Here is a 16,831-nt window from a genome sequence, read left to right as displayed (position 1 = left end):
ACGAATGTTACACCTGATAACTGAGCTGGGTTTTGGCACTCTGGAAATTACACTGGTAGGAGCACCTTTAAAACAAGCTTTGCTGGGCCAGAGAAAGCTCCCTTTTCAAAATACACACAAATGGTTTCAAACAATGCAAACCTTCACTGAAGTTTCACTGCCAGCAGTGTGCTGCAGTCCCTTTGAAACAGTAGGCTCTCAGCCTGGCAATGCCTGTAGTTCCTGCTATTGTCCCTCTATCTTACTAAATATTTAACGAGAGATTGCAAATGATACAAAGTGGAATTTATTCCAGTGTGAATGGCCAGATAACAACTACTTGCCATTTAAGTTTCACACCACATCTGACCCTAACAGGCATTAGCCTTCTGCTCACAAGTAACATTTTGGTATCAAGAACTGCCTCTGAGGCGGCCGTATTCAGGACAGAAGACCAAGTAGTCAAGATTTGTGCATTGCAAGAAACTGACTTGCACAGACAAGCAACAAAAGAGGATGTGAAGCATGCCACCATAGCTCTTAGTTTACTGCAGCTCACCAAAAGTAGTGTGAGCACGGAAAATGTTCAGAATGGCTCTACAAAACCCTAAAGGAATAAAAACAGTAAAAACCATCAATATCTATTTTCTTTTTCAGGACTTCTCAAGGTATGCTCCTTGTTATCATGCCATATACCGAAAAGTGTTCCTGGCTAAGTTTGGCCAGATGGTGCCTCTTCCTCTCCAACAGGAAAACCTGCTCTAGTGCTGACGTGTGCGACTCATTTAAAATGTATTGAGTTGCCTCTTGGATATGCAAAATAAAAGGCACTGGTGTGCTCACTTCTGCATGTGTCCTCCAGAACTCCCATTACATGCATGACCACAAGAGTGGGAATGCAATGATTATTGTGAGAAACTGAAATCAGCGCTAACTCAGACAAGTTCATGGTCACACAGATAAAAATGTACATCTGGAGCACAGTACTGGTGCAAATCCTTATAAAGCCACAGGTGACAGAAAACAAAAGCCAGCCAATCTATTTACTGGTTCGTATTTGCACAAGTTTCTGAAGAGACGTGTGATCCCATTTCTGTCAAAGCAGCCACAGTTCGTGCATGATCACTGCATACAGTCTGTTACTGACCATTGACTGGGGCCAATGGCAAGGTTAACTCATTCACATTGGGATGGAAACAGCTCTGGCAGATCCTTAATCCTTGTCTTTGTTGGAACAATTACATCTGAAATTGTGAAAGAAGAAAATGCTGCCTTGTGCACTAAAACAACAACAACAAAAAAACTGTGCTGTACATTATTGTTGTAGTAGAAATAGACATCCACTATTAGAAGTTTACACACACAACTGAGAAATAACTCTCTTGTCAAAAAGCCTCTTGCTTTCTTCTAGAGTTCAAGCCTTCAAGACACTTATGTGACAGAGCACATGCTTCAAGTCATCTGAAGCACACTTAGCAATATTCAAACTGAGCAGCATTTTCTGCACTTTTGTGCCTTAAATCTTGCATATCTGAAATGCTAACACCATCTCAGAACTGCCAGGTAGAGAGGAGGGAGAAAGCAATTGACACTCCAACTCCTGGATAGTTTGGAAAGAAAACTGTGAGATCGGAGAGTGAACTGAAGTGCCACATGAGATGCCCCAGTGTTCGACAAGGCAGTTTGGAAATAAATTTTTAGTGTATTTCTACACAATTCCTTCAAAGCAGTATCACTCCAAAAGGCCAAGATGCATCACAACACTGTGATCCCACATGATGTGATCCCACAGCACTGTCAAAGGCAAATCAAAATGACTTTCAAGCCTCTCTTCCCAACATGCTCCACATCCATTGAGCCACCTTTCCACTGAACAACGAAGAACCTACCAGCAGGATCCAGCAATGCAAAACATGTCAAAAAAAACCTGAAACAATAGTTTGGGCAAGCCAGCTTTCGTAGCATAAAGATGCCAGCGTCCTGTAAAATGCCTGGCAGGCACAGGAGAAGCCACAGTACTGCATTATAATTAACGTACTTGGAAGGTTTTCACCAGGGACCAGGGGCACAGACGTTTTCTGTAATTCTTTCAGCGGAGTCCCATTAACAGCCTGTGCCGTCTGCTTCACCGCACAGACGGTGTGGCCTGAAAGGGACTGCTGACTGCTCTGCTCTGTCCTCTTACAATCCTGCTTGAAGCCAAAGCTGGCAGAAAACCAAGGTGTTCTCTCATGAGACTGTAAATTAATGTTGCTGAAGGAAACTGGCTAGTAGTTCATGTGGTTCTGAGTTTGCTTTCCATCTGGCGTCTAACTCCAAATTCCCTCTGCACCTAGGAATAAAACAGGTGAGGTGTCTGGTCCACTCATCACCCCCTACGCATTACTGATTTCCTTTCATCCAGGTCTTTAAAAAATCCTTGTTCTTGCTACAGTTTTGAAATGTTATAGGGTTTTTTTTTTGCACTTAAAAAAGCAGCTGCTATTTCTCTACAGGCTTTGCAAACATTCTTCCCATTATGTAATTCATTTACTGCTAGCAGAACGCACAGCTCCCTCCAATACATAGCTCTAAAAGAAGCTGGTAGATTTGACACTGTAAAAATGTGGCCATGAGAAAGAAACAGATGCATTTTAAACAAAGGTGCTGCCTTGTAGCTCCTCCTCGTTCCTCCTCCTCACAGACAGGGTATGTAATAAACCCTTAACTCTAGTTGCTGGCCACCTAAATCAACGCTCCTTTGCATTCTCCCGGAATTTTCATTAGGGACAGAAAATCGGACTTTAACCAAGGACAGATAGGCAGCACTGCTTCCAGTAACGTCCGAGTCACAGCCTCCAGATCTGGAATTAGATTTCAGTCTTGTTAAGTTGTGGCTGCTTCCTTGCTTCTGCCAGGCTCGAGGGGGAAAGTAAGGCCAGTCCAGAGGTCATGAAAGATATTCAAGAAGCATAAATGGAAAGAAATGATACAGCTACCTCCAGCAAGAGATGAGATAGCACCAGGGGTTCAGGTAGGCCCACGCTGCTCTTCTCATCACACACCTTTCAAAGTGCACTACTAATCCAAGAACTATTCCCACCATCATCTGCTGCAAAACTCCCGTTAATATCAGCTGGAGCCAGGGAAAGACCTTTTACTGCATGCACTGCAAGTGGAGCCACTGATAGCTGCAGAACAACTTTAAGCTACACACAGTTATTCAACTACCTGAGAAAGACAAAGGCCTTTCTTCAAATGTATTTGCTTGTCTTAAGCTCAAATTGACTTAGAGCGGTGGAGAGCTCTGTGGCTGGAAAAAAAAAATCAGATCCCTTACTCTGACAATAAAACAGCTGTCCCTGTACAATACCCGTAAGCCCCTTTGAAAGGAACACCATGATACAGTCACAAAGCTATTAGGAAAATGGAACATGACAGACAGCTGCAACATGTATTGCAAGTGAGCACAGTATGTGCAAACACGGATATGCCCCGGTCTAAGCATTATTATTTTCTTTGCTTATTTTGCACACTTGACAAGTGACATTTTACCTCAAGCTTTCCCCAGTCTTTCTGGAACTTATTTCTTCACACATCTTCAGAATGCCACCAACAAGGGCATGATCAAAAAGGTCTGTGCTCTAAAATGTTCAAATTCTGTCCTACAAGAGAAATTTTAAAAATAAATTTTTAAAAAGGATATATATATATATATTTGATTTAGTAGTTACTTGGGGAGAATAGCTAGTGAAAAAAAAAAAAAAAAAGTCATTTTTTGGCAAACAGACGTACACACATCCACACACAAAAACCTTGTCCTTCATTTTCAATTGTATGTCCACTGCTGAACCATCCTTTTCTTTAATTACAGCTGACAATTGCACAGATGTCTCTAGCACAGTTTGCTTATAAAGACATATTCATTGCAATGAGATACATGACAGACTTCACACTTAACAGTTGTCAACATAACTTCATTAATGTGTCTTGAGCATCCATTTGCCCACCCCCTCCCACTTCAAAAACAAAATTAAAACCCGCTTCTCTTCTGTCATCACATCCTCCAACAACTATCACCACTCACTCAAGTGCTGGGAAAATAACTCACCACTTTTGCCTTAATCTCCGTCAACCGATGCCACTTCCAACAACAGCAGTGTACAAACAAGCTCGAAATCACACATGAAAGAAGCCATTTTCATTTCCTGAAGACCACGTATATTTATCTCGTTGACCCTTCCAGTTAAGTGGTATGATTCACCAATGACTAGCAGCACAAACATTCATTCATGTCTTAAATTCTGTCAAAACATTACAAAATCAGACAGCATGGAGCAACTACCGTTGTCATTTTAATGATGTGCCCATGACGACTGTAGCTGGAAAAACAAATGTTCTGGTGTTATATTAGCCCCTCTAATACATAAAGTATTTCCCATAAAAATAAGCCTGCATTTTTTGAAGACAACAGGATGGTAGATATCAATCATAAAAATTCTCTCTACCGGTTAGAAGAGACCTAAATGTCCTTGCTTATAAACGTCAGGCAAGCTTATCTTATGCATACGTGGGACAGCAGCCCTATATGAAAACTACAAAAGCACTGGGACACTAAACAAGGAGAAGGCCCATATTTTATATTTGTCTAAACGGGGTCTGGGCACATAACAGCCTACAGATGGAACCACCTATACAAAAACAAAAACAAAAACAAAAACAAAGAGAGATTTTAACAGATTTTGTTTTTCTAGTAAAGTCAAGTATCAGTCAAAACTAATTGTGACTCACTCTGAGATTGTTTTATATTAAAATGACCAATTAAACCACCAGTTTGCATCATCAATGAGAATGACAATTAACCTGCCCACACAAACTTTGCCAAAAAGATCTATCAACAGCAGTGACCACGGCCTCGGTTACAAGGCTGTTCATTTTTCATATTCTGACAGGAACAGAAACAAAACTTTCAACTCCAGTACCTCTTTATGATTACATGAACCGAAGGAGGGCTATAGCGCAGAGCAAGTTCAAGTAGGACTCAGGTCAGGCTGGGGCTGGGTGCCCTCCTTCATTTCTCCTCCCTCTTCATTCTGGGCTTTGGATTTTGCAAGACGTTTGCATCTTTACATCTTAGACAGAGCTAAGGGTATTGTGGACTTCGTACAGGTCAAGCCTTTGTCGACCTGCAGAGCCAGGAGAGCACTACAACCTCAAGGGAATATGGATGCTAGGAGGTGGGGCACCAGCAGATGGAAATTTCCCTTATTGTTGGAATTTGGCTTAGGAGGGAGTCCCTTTGAATCCTCCCCCTGGTGCCTCACTGTGATTCTTTTCCATTTCTCTCATGGAACATGGCAGGGGAAGGAAATTATGCAGTGGGAAGTTCCCCAAGAAACCTTGGAAAAGCTCTCTGGTGGAAGAACAAAAGAATCCACAAAAATTATAAAATCACTTATAAAACCAATATATCTGTATCGCAGAAAGTATATGATGAATCTTTTGTCCATAAATGTAACTTGAATATATGTAGGCAATAAAGAAAAATTCAAGTTCTGGGAAATGAAGATTTTCTATTATTATATGTATTCTACTAAGTAGAAATTAAAGATTTAAAGTTACGCACAAGAACTTGAGAAAAATTTAGTTATACTGACAAAAGTGATTTGTTTTTAAAGAAGTATTTTGCCAAAAACAAACAAACAAACAAAAAAAAAAAACACATATAAATGCAACAGTTTAATATAATGTTAACTGCTGTACTTATTTCTACCCGTATAATCAGCTCAATGCTGCTGAAGATTTAAATAATGGTGTAGCAATTATTTGATTGCAACTTAACGACAGCTTTAAAATGAAAGGGGAAAAAAATTGCTTCTATATGCCTCATGGAAGCAAAAAAATTGCCTTAAAATGTATTTTCCTGAAAGCAAGCTGTAAACTCTCCAGTTTCAAAACAGACAGATGAATCCAATGCAATTTGTCTGGTTTCTAATGATTACAATAATTCATAATAAAAAGCTGGAGGGGGGAGAATTAGGTGCTAGGAAAAGATGTTTGGGCATATATCAACCCCCAGAATGGATTGAAATCAGATGAGAAATGGAGAACAGAACTGGTATTAAACTTCTGCCTAGGCTTCACTGGGGCTGTTGTTATAAACTTGGAGTACAGCTGCACTTAATGAGCTTGTGTAAAAGCAGACATCATACAAATGGGAGAAAGTAGGAACTTCATCCAATTAGATAAGAGAATTGGCCAGCAGCCTCCAACGAGCTGAAAAGCTCTTCCAACTTCAGGGATGAGAGCTAATTATAACTCTATTTTTGTGTGTGTGCGATGCTACTAAATTATTAAGAAATATTGTCCTGTCAAAAAACTATGTCATATGCACTGACTTGATTATTGCAGATAGAGCATTTGCCAGAGACAGGGCTGGAAAGCGATTAGCCTTGATAACAACAGGAGGCATTCTGCTGTCAAACTTCAGGGTGCAAATGGCTTCCCAGCTTGAGTTTCTCTCAAAACCATTTCTGTAGTTTATTCATTTGGACAGCTGTGTGGAACGGCAAGAATTTCTACTTTTCTTCTTGGTAGTGAGGATGCAAGGAAGACACATCAATGTACATAGCTTCAATAAGTGTGCCAGCTGGAGCAAGGTAGCCTGAGACGTTTGCTGTTGAAACTAGCACACAGACTGGGAGATTTTTTCCATTTTTTTTTTGTTAGTGAACACAATATGATGGAGAATCAGAACTGGGATGGATGTGTATGGGTAGAAAAGTTCTCACTGCTGCTTGATAAGAACCAGCCTCTCGTCTGGAGAGCGGACTCGAGGAAATGGTGTTCCTTCTCCTGATATCCTGCCACTCCCATGCCTCCTTAATGCACCATGCCACAGCTACTTAGGGTGTGCAGCTCCTTCAACAACAGCTTTCTTGGCTCCATGGCCAAGTAGGTCCCACAGACACCTCCTGGCAACACCAACCATCGTGTCAGGCGGTTTTCAAGAAAGAAATGACATTTCATGTAAACAGAAAGAAACGTGGCAGCGCACGTGCTCATTCTGTAAAAGTGCACACGCAGGGCAGCAGGGAGGGGAACTGACATTAGAGAATGCATTAACTGAGCGTTAGAAAACAGGTTCAAACTCTGGAACCTGTTGTTTAACTTCACTTGTGCCTCCTTTGGAATAAGGGTTTATGAGCACCACCAACTAATGCCACGTCTGACAGCGTAACTCCCTGGTTCTGTGCTCGCTGGCAACCCGTGTAGCCGGTCATCATGGTATAAAGAGGAGGCTGGTTTTCTTTTCAGGACAAGGTGGAGGCACTGGGACACCCTGAAAGAAGCCAGAAAAACAAAACACACAAAAAACAGAGCAGACAGAGCACACCAGAAGGCTGAGACCACTAATAGGACAGCTGTAAACAAGGATGAAAGACTTAAATATGGGATTAAAAAGGGGAGTGGGAATAGTCCAGAAGAGCTGTGTTTGTGTCTAGTCCAGCCATACTTCCCAAACAATACATTTTAATTCAATTGCCCTACAAGCAAACAAACCAATTAACTTAGATTAATATCATCAGTAAGAAAACAGAGCAAGCGGCATCTCAATAGACTTACGGAAATCTTTTGAACTTTGCATGAAGGCTACCAGCACGGTTCCTAAACCCGATACAGGCAAGAGAGGGGTTTAAGGCTTCTAAACACAGATTCAGCATGTGAATTTAGAAAGACTGAATAAAAGCAGAAGTGCTCTATTAAATGAAAGGCAAATCACCAAGAAATCAGCTTTCAGGGATCAGCTGAACTGCTGCATTGTACTTGCACGGAAAATTACCCAGCAGCTTTTTCTGAACCAAGAAACACAAATCAGTTTTGCTCAGTGAATGCATGAGCCAAACTCTTCTATTGTGATGGTTTCAATAGAAGCTCAAATAACTTTGACAGCCTGGAGGGGGAAGGGTGTCTCTGACCCAGTTTCTACACTACAGTGTAGTTTGGGTGATGGTGGTATGAGTGTTTACAGCAGAACCTCTTTTCTTTAATTTCCCTCTCCTGCTTGCCCACCATTGCTTTGTTTAAATAATCCACAGCTGTTATCATGTGCTCAAGAATAAGATTAATTGAGCTTAATGATTGCTGGCGACTTCTTATATGCATTCAGCTGGTGATGTCTTCAGCATAGAGGCCCTTCACACAGTGTGAGAGGAAAATTTGTCTTTTTCTTTGGCTTTCTCATTTCATATCCATTCTGAAAGTGGAATTCTCATTTCTTCCAGACATCTTTGCCCAAAACCTCTTAAAACGCTGGGAGAGATTCTGAAGGCCAGAACCTCTTCACCCAATGGAAGCTAAATGATTTTTTTTAGGCTCCTCGCCAAGAAGTTTCTTGCTACTTCTCACGCCACTGACCCAGGAGATGCAACCTCTCCTTTTCTGTAGAATGACGGAAGTCTGCAAAGGCAGAAAATGGGACTCCTGAACAATGGGATAAAATGGCTGGAAGAAAGGCTTCACGAACACAGGTGGCCTGAAAACCTGGATTCCCCAGACATGTAAGAGCAGTGTTCCCTCCAGGCACCAGGGCAAGGAATGAGACAGTTGAACTGGGATGAAAACACTGAAAATCTGAGTAAGAGACACAAAATCCAAATGATACACACTAAAATGATAGGTTCTTTCTACAGCGATGGTTGAAATACACTTGCAATAATTATTTTCTCTTTAAAAAGCCCTCACCGCTAACCACATTCAATGCTGTTTTCAACAGATCTTGAATTATTATGAACCCGTGCTTGTCTGCTTTGATATGTCACAAGCCATCACTAACCTGACAACTCACTGGCAGACTTTCAAGCATTTTCAGAAAAAAAAAAAAAGAAAAAAAGAAAAAAAAAAAATCAGGCTTCCTTCCAATGCTTCCCCCCACTTCCAGCTCTTAAAACAAAGTCTAATTCAGGGGATTGAAAAATGCAGAATCAAAACTAAAGCTGAAAGAAACTAAAAAGTTACACTGATAAAAAGAACGGAACAAAAGGGAAAAGAGAAGCAGGAACAGTTTTATCTCAGCCCGTAGACTGCACAGAGGTGTATGCCAGGTTGGGGCAGCTGACATTATAACTCCTGAGGGGCACCCAATGACTCTGCTGTGTAGACTGGGATCACGCCAGGTGACTCGCAGCATGGGTGCACTAATTTGGGGCTACGGCATAATCCAGACCCACGAGGCAGAAGGAAGTGAGCCAGCAAAATCTGCCGAGGAGATCCCTGTCCAATCCTGTCAGGCAGTAAAACAGCCAAACACGTAAGGAGCTGTTGTCATCGGCCACATGAACTCTCCCCAACTCTCTCTAACTTTACTTGGATAAGGACTGTTGTTCAGTTTTGGTACATGATTTTTTAGGGTTAGGGAAAACAGTCATTCTTGCACTAGCCACTTACATTCGGAAGAAAAAAGAAAAGGCTAAGACTGGAGAGGAGAAAGCCTGAAGAAAAGTGTTCTTTTTATTTTCCCTTAAGCACATTCAGAATTCTCATTACATTTGAGAAACCAGGTCCTTGTTTACTTTTTCTCATCAGACACTTTTCTTCCTTTTTTTTTTTTTTCTACTTGGGAAAAAGAGAGATTGGGAGATTGGAGTATTTCAGTATTTTTTTTCTCACTTTCTCAAAATATGTTTTCTGCAATCATTAAGTAGCATTTGAAAACTCGGTTTTGTTGAAAAAATACTAATGGTTAAAACTTTTGACATTTCTATCAATTCCTTCTTCATGAGAATTGCATCACTTTCCTGAAACATGTTAGTATGCTAACTTCAAGGCTGTTTTGCTCACTTGGAGAACAGAGGCACAAATGTGCTGCCACAGACTTCATAGTTGACTTGAGGCTATTTACTTGGCCTCTGTGCTCCTTGAATCTAGCTAAACAATGAGTATTACAGTGACTTGTAACTTATTGAAGCACCCTGGGCATAAAAACCACTGGTTACTGTGAAGCTCTTGTATGCTGTGGCGGAAGAAGGTATAAAGTATAAAATAACCCACAAGAGTTAGGCTTTAGAAGGAGGCTGAAGAGGATGATGATTGCTTGATTTAGATTGACTGAACTATGATACGCAACCGAGCAAAGCAGTGTTATTTCCAGAACAACCGAAGCCTAAACACACTCCTACTGCTGCAAACGGCACCGCAAAATCTCTAATGGATTACAGATAGGCAGGACTTCTGTTTTATATCTCAGCCAGAAGACAAGAATCATTCTGCTGCTCAAAGGACCGAAAACATGCAGCGGGTCAAACAGACCAAAAGGGAACACAGCCAGTACTATAGAGTCAAGACCTATGGAATAAACACCATCATTTCCAAAGCACTTTAATTTTATCTGCAGTGGAAAAACCAGGCTCAGCCTTGCTTCCCTAATGGAATATGAAGAGTTTGCTGCCTGGTGCGGTATGCCTGTGATGTTTAAACACCATTTGTAGCTCCCCTCGTGCAACTCACAACGTTTTCGGAGCGCGGCCTTTGCAAAAACGCTTCCCTGGCGAGAGCTGATTTAATTTACTTCTTGGACTTTGAAATCCTTCGTGTGGATTCGGGGTGCTTTACTTGTCCTTCCCTTCCCCTGGAGGCAGTGAGGCAGGCGGTATCCTCGGTACAGGCCCTTGGCGCGGACGGGAGCCCAGTGCCTTCCCTGCAGCAGCTTATCAGCAGTACCTGGTATCAGAGCTGGTGGGAAAAGGGGAAAGCAGAGAAAAACAGAAAAGCGAAACAGACGATTAAGGAGCAAAGAATGGCAGAGGAAACTAAAAATAGTCCCCTCGGCAGTTATAAAGGAAATTCGTTTGACAGGAGGCTGCTTCTTTTGTCAAGAGTGGTTTGTTATGCAACAGATGATACCAACACCGGCTCCTCTTATCTTCGCTGTCAGTTTAACTGACAAAAAGGAGCTTGGTTTAACATTACTGGAGCCACAGCGAGTCAGAACATTTGTTTGTTTTCATGCATGTGCATGTTTTAAGAGACAGCCCAGGGATTAATACTGGCAAGAAACCGTGGTGCAAGCTCAGTTAAGCAACTTCGCAAGATTTTAAGAGTACTCGTTCATTATTAAAGGCAATGACTAAGCCCCTGCCTGCTGCTGTTTCTGCTCCCCTGCCTCCCACTCCAACATCCCCACGAATGGGATCGTGGCGACTTTACAGCACTATGGAAAACGTAGTGCTCACGGGTTCTTCCATGCACGGGCAGCCGTGAACATCCTTGCCTGTACTCTGTTTTTCACTTCTTGCACAGAACATGCAGAGCTGGAGCATTCTGGGCACAGGAAAAAGCAAAATTAAAATGACGAAAGCCGTTTCATTTACTGCTAAGGTCAGTTTTTCCCCCATTTTTTCCTGATGCTGAGCATTCAGTAGCATTTACGCCTCTATATCTGAAGGGAAGAAGTAGAAAGGAAGAGGCTTTACAAGATCTTAATATCTCCTCTTTTTGAGAAGGGAAATCAAAGAAGAAGAGGGAAAAATGAGGCTTTCAGCAGCTTCCCTGACATCTCCCCACAGGGGTGCAGGTGAGCCTGCATGTTCCCGATTAATGTGCCTTCTGGCATGCCTGCAGGCTTTCAGAAAGCCTGTTGGTCACAGCTGCCAATATCTGCTGGTGAGGAGGCAAGCAAATTGCAGTCGGCTGTCCAAGTTAAACAAGTAAAGGCTAGGACGCTGAAAAACCCAAGAGACACGCATATGCACACTCACAGAAGGTGGGAGCGAGCACTTGGATGTGACGTAGATGCAAGGAAAAAGAACTCTTACTAGTCTGCTTTTCACTGGACTTTCCTGAAATGCTCATTTTTAGACCAGGTATACTGCACTGAACAGTGGGTTATTGGAAGACAGGACACTGTCCGCCTATTCCTCTTTTCTGAGGAAACATTCAGCAGAACAAAGACTGTGTCACAAAGTCCTGTGTCCTAGGTGAGCAGCTGAAGTCATCCTCTCTGTCCCAAACACCAAGCGTTTGGTAGCAAAATCAGCAGCAGAATGTAAGATAAATTGATGGCTGGATCACTCAGTCAGTGGAAAGTCCCCGGCAAAAAGTATCGGTGGCTCATAGATTTTAACTTCAGGTTGAAAACGTACAGCGCACGTGCGAGAAATGCCATGCACTTTTTTGGTAAACTTTCTAGAAACAATTTGTTCCGTTCCCCACGCCGTGAAGGAGGAGCTCAGTGGCAGGCACACCTGTCATGAACCGCTCAGGCCACAGGATGCCACTGTTGCATTTCTTTTTCAGGAGGTCAAAATAAACCGTGACAAACTGCGTGAACCGGACAACCTAAATTTAATGCCTCTCTTCCCCTTTCAATGCATACATATCTCAGTGTTACAGCCCCAGGCAGTCCAGATGTAAATAGCTCAGTTCCACAGCATTATGTGTTTTGATCACGAACAAAACGTTTGGATACCTTTTAAGGCCAGATTACTGAACCCAGCATCTCTGCGTGTTCATAAATTTTCTATGCACAAGAAGTCTTTCCAATGCCTGCCAGGACTGTTGACTCCAGATAGTTTTGACCGCAAAACAAATATCCAGTGTTGTTGGATTTTATCTATGTCCAGATGAGAAAAGAAAAACACTAGATGGGAGAGGAGATTAAATGAGAGAGAAGGCAGACTGCTCGTAATTTCTACCTCTTGTAAAAGAGGCAAGAGCTCCTACCATGTTAATAAAACCTTATAAATATTTTACTAATACAAACGATTTCATGTAACAGCCTGGAATGTCATGTGTTCATGCCAGGAGACAGTGAAGTGAGCTCCCAGATAGTTCCTCTTACTGCAGTTTTGAGTGTTTTACAAGCTGGCACCCTTAATCACAGGCCAGGGGCTGCAGACCTCTGGACAGGTAAAGACAAAGGCACTTCAGCGAGGTCCCCAGTGTGACTGCCATGGCAAGGCAGGCTAAAGAGATCTGCTCAAGTCCTAAATGTCTTTGGAAAGCGAATTTCAGTCCTGAAATACCTTTACATTGAAGTGGTGAATTATTAAAGAGAACCACGTATGGGATTGCAGATAGTCTCCGAGATGTACTCAAACGTGAGTTCTCCTAAATTCAGCACAACACAGATGTAATCCTTGACAAAGGACTGTTAAGAAAGGAGAGAGAAATTTCAATGCTAACAGTTTCTCAGATTTCAAAAGTCACTTTGGTTTTACTCAGCATTTCCGAAAGGGAAGAATGGCTTCAGCCTCCTGCAACGCGGCTTAAGAACAGGGAGAAAAAAAAATGAATGATAAGGTTTCAGATACAGCTTGGGTGGCCAGGAACAGCAGAACTTGAGGAAGGTCAGCGTGACAATGACAGCTGTGGTGATGCAGAGCCTTACAGAGGCTGGCGTTGCAGCTCCACACTTCAAGCTGATATAAATATGAAGGGGCCTGCAGATAACAGTCTTTGGGGATTCAAGGCTTCAACAGAAAAATACTCTCTGCTTTCAGGCTGTTTTGGATGCATCCCAGAAGCAGTTTATTCCCCAGCCAGACTCTAGATTCACTGTGACAAAATCCCACTTTTCTGACAATTGTACTGTAAGATCTTTACATCAGTGCTAGGTAATTGCTCAGCAGACTCTGTCAAGGACTCAGCCTATGAAATGAAACAACCAAACCAACAAGTCACCAAACACAGCAATAAAAGAAGCCTAACGATGGTTTCCATTGCTTGAAAAATAAGCATGTAACAGCACAACACACACTAAGAATACAATATTAATATAAAACCATACATACTGTTTACATTTCTTTTGCTGAAGCAGTGTTTGGTGTTGTGCTGTTTCTTTTTCCCACTAGAACAGAAAAAAAATTGACCAACACATAATCGCTTTATTCCAAAACTCAGTTTACCTCCCATCCAAAAGACCATGGATTTCCAAATCCCTTGAAGGAAAAAAAGTGAGAAAGAAAAAAAGAAAAGTAGGCCTTCAACCCAATTTCATTTATATTTTTTTCCTTTCTTATAACAATAAACAACAGATTTCATGTAAAGACAACACCAAGAGGGTAGGGAAAAAAAAGTCCAAAGTTAATTTTAGTCCTGCTGGTCTCAGGAGCTTAGTGTTCCCGTCAAATTGAACAGACTCCAGTGGTGCCCTGCCTGTCTGGTTGAAGAAATCTTTCCCTGGAGGTCTAGTTGCGGCACCTTGTACCCTACACCTAGATTGGTTTTTAGAGTATTTTTTTATTATTATTATCCTAGAGCAAGTATCTAGGAAAGCACTGATCCAAGACACAGATGTGACCTATTCAAGTAAATTACCAGGAAAAAATCAAAACGTTTCACACTTCATTTTCTGTAAATTACTCCCTCTGGAGCTCAGCAGCTAGCCAAAATTGAGTCACAAAAGTTATTTCTATTAAAAGGAGAAATTGATGGCACAATCAGATGCATATTTGATACAAAACTGTTGCCTTACATACAACAAGGGGGGCATTTTCCTGAAACAAGTTAAGCAGCAAGACCTTTTTTTTCCTTGATTGTTCTTATCCAAATTCAGTCAGTACCATATCTGATCCTTCCTATCTGATCCTTCCATGAGCTCTTTCTACTTTTTTTTTTTCTTTTTTTCACCTTAGAGACATATTTGTACTATTAGCTCTTCTTATTCTTCCCTAACCAGAAGCATTTAACGTGGGTTGTTTCATTGGTTTTTATGTATAAGCAGCTCGACCAAACACTACCTCAATACCTTGTGTTTGCTTTATGAGTTCTCAGGGGAAATCACTTTCGTCACACAGTGAAGATGACTTGAGCCACTTTTTAAGTTCTTATCTAGTCTGTCTGCTTCACTGAATTTTATCCATTCTACAATCATCCCTTGAGCTGCAGGCAGTCTTCAGTCAGACACAAATGGCAACAGACTAACCCCTTTCAGCCCAGAAAAATAAATGCTTTAACAAAACTACTACTTAAACTGTAGAGAGTGGCTGCCAGGATACTTTCATATATCAACCCCCCTCCCTCACCAAAAAGGAAAAAAAAAAAAAAAAAAGTCTGCTTTTAGTCAAGTCTCCCTGCAATCTTTCTTCCCTCCATCTAGCTTCTTTTCTGCCACCAAAGCAGGATGTTCAGCAGGCCCCTTAAGAAGCACCCACTGTTTGTATGAAATGTGCCTACCTAAAAGGAGTCGTTATTCCTCGTGCCTTCAAGAACCGACATCCTCTGCTGGATGTAAATGAAGAATGGATTTCGCAAAGGTTGATCATGTAGATGGAAGAGAATTGAGAATTCATATAGGCACCCTAACCTTCTCCAGCATAAAACCTGGCAAACTAGCCTGCACTACCTTTAATCAGAAACTTACATTAAGGAGCAGTAAAACACTCCTGCTGTTATAGTCTTTGCTACCTGAACGACAGCCCCAAACTGAGAAAGTGTATCAACTAACCCATAGGTAGAGAGTAGCGTCTTAAACTGCAATTCCACGTGAAGGCTTCAGTTACATTAACCACTCACTGCAGTGAGGAGAGGTAGCCCTCTCCCCACATCCCTCCCCCAGTTTCTTCTCTCTGAGACATGCTTTTGCCAAGTCCTTGTTCCAGCACACATTTGATTGAAGCACAAAGCCAATTCAACTCACTAAAACAGCAGAAAGTAAATTGGTTTTGGCTGGAAAGCAAGCTGAATTGGCTTACTATGTGATCAAGTGAGCACTAGAGTTGGTGCAAGACAAAGAGAAGACAAGCTGTACGCCTAAACCAGGAACAGTAAAAGAGGTCTAGGAGAGGTGGGAATGGTAAAGAGCAGAATAAGCTGTTAACACAGCTCAACTGGAGCAGGAAATCAGTCTTACTGTGCTCCAGCAATTTAGAAAACATGTGTCTAAGTACTCAGTTCCCATAGATATCCCCTCATTTCAGAGGCAGCAGTTCCTCTGATACCCACAAATTACTTGAAGGGGATGTCATGCTTAGCCCTGGAATAGGACCGCACTGTAACAGCTGCACATCTTTAGCCTAAATTGAAGAAGCCCTGGTACCCCAAGTGTGTTGCTGTATAAACCCATGGAAATCAAGGGATATTCTTTCCAAAGCTCCAATTAGCCAGGCACTGTGCTACATTACCACCACCATCCCACTGTTGCGGCACTTGGTTTTTCTGCATGGGACTGCTCAATGAGCGCCTAGTTCACAGCAGTGCCAGTTCGTGGGTCTGCCCAGACTCTCTGTAGATATATCCCCAACAGCTTCTGAAGAGGCAGTGTTGTTTTGTTTTGTTTTGTTTTAAAGCCTAAGGACAAGAGGCATCCTGAAGGTAGCAGCGTACTGTTCCTGTGAGGGAAACATCACAGGCTGGCAGCGAGGAGACAAAACCCCAGAAGATCCACGTGTTGTTCATCAAAGTAAGGCCTTTCAGCAGAGCACCAAGAAAACAGACTGTACGTGTTCAAGTGTTCAATTACCTAAATCCTGCTTTTACACTGGAGGAGAGTTAAGTGGCTACCTCCCTTTTCAAGCTGCCATCTATCCTAGTTGCTTTAAGACAGCCTGTTCCTACCCATTTACACCTGGGGACAAATTTCCTCCATTTTATTTTGCCTCCACATCTCTTGCTGCAGGTCTTCCAACCCCAAGCCCTGCACGTAGGTGGAACTGTCTTTAAAAACAGCCAAAAAAAGAGCAGCTGACAGGGGGCTGGAACTTTTACTTTATTACTCGTCTGCTTGCATACCCTCTCAGGGCCCCACTTAGAAGAAGAACGAGGGCTTCTTTCATTAAATTAAACAGAGCCAGGGCTGTCACACGCCTCGGGACACAGCATTTCGCTCTCCCCTGCCCGGGGGCCCTGCGGCCCGCAGCCACCCGCCCAGGCCCCG

This window comes from Oxyura jamaicensis, chromosome 2 (genome assembly GCF_011077185.1).
Source record: "Oxyura jamaicensis isolate SHBP4307 breed ruddy duck chromosome 2, BPBGC_Ojam_1.0, whole genome shotgun sequence".
Taxonomy (NCBI): domain Eukaryota; kingdom Metazoa; phylum Chordata; class Aves; order Anseriformes; family Anatidae; genus Oxyura; species Oxyura jamaicensis.
Note: the sequence above shows the minus strand (reverse complement) of the source record.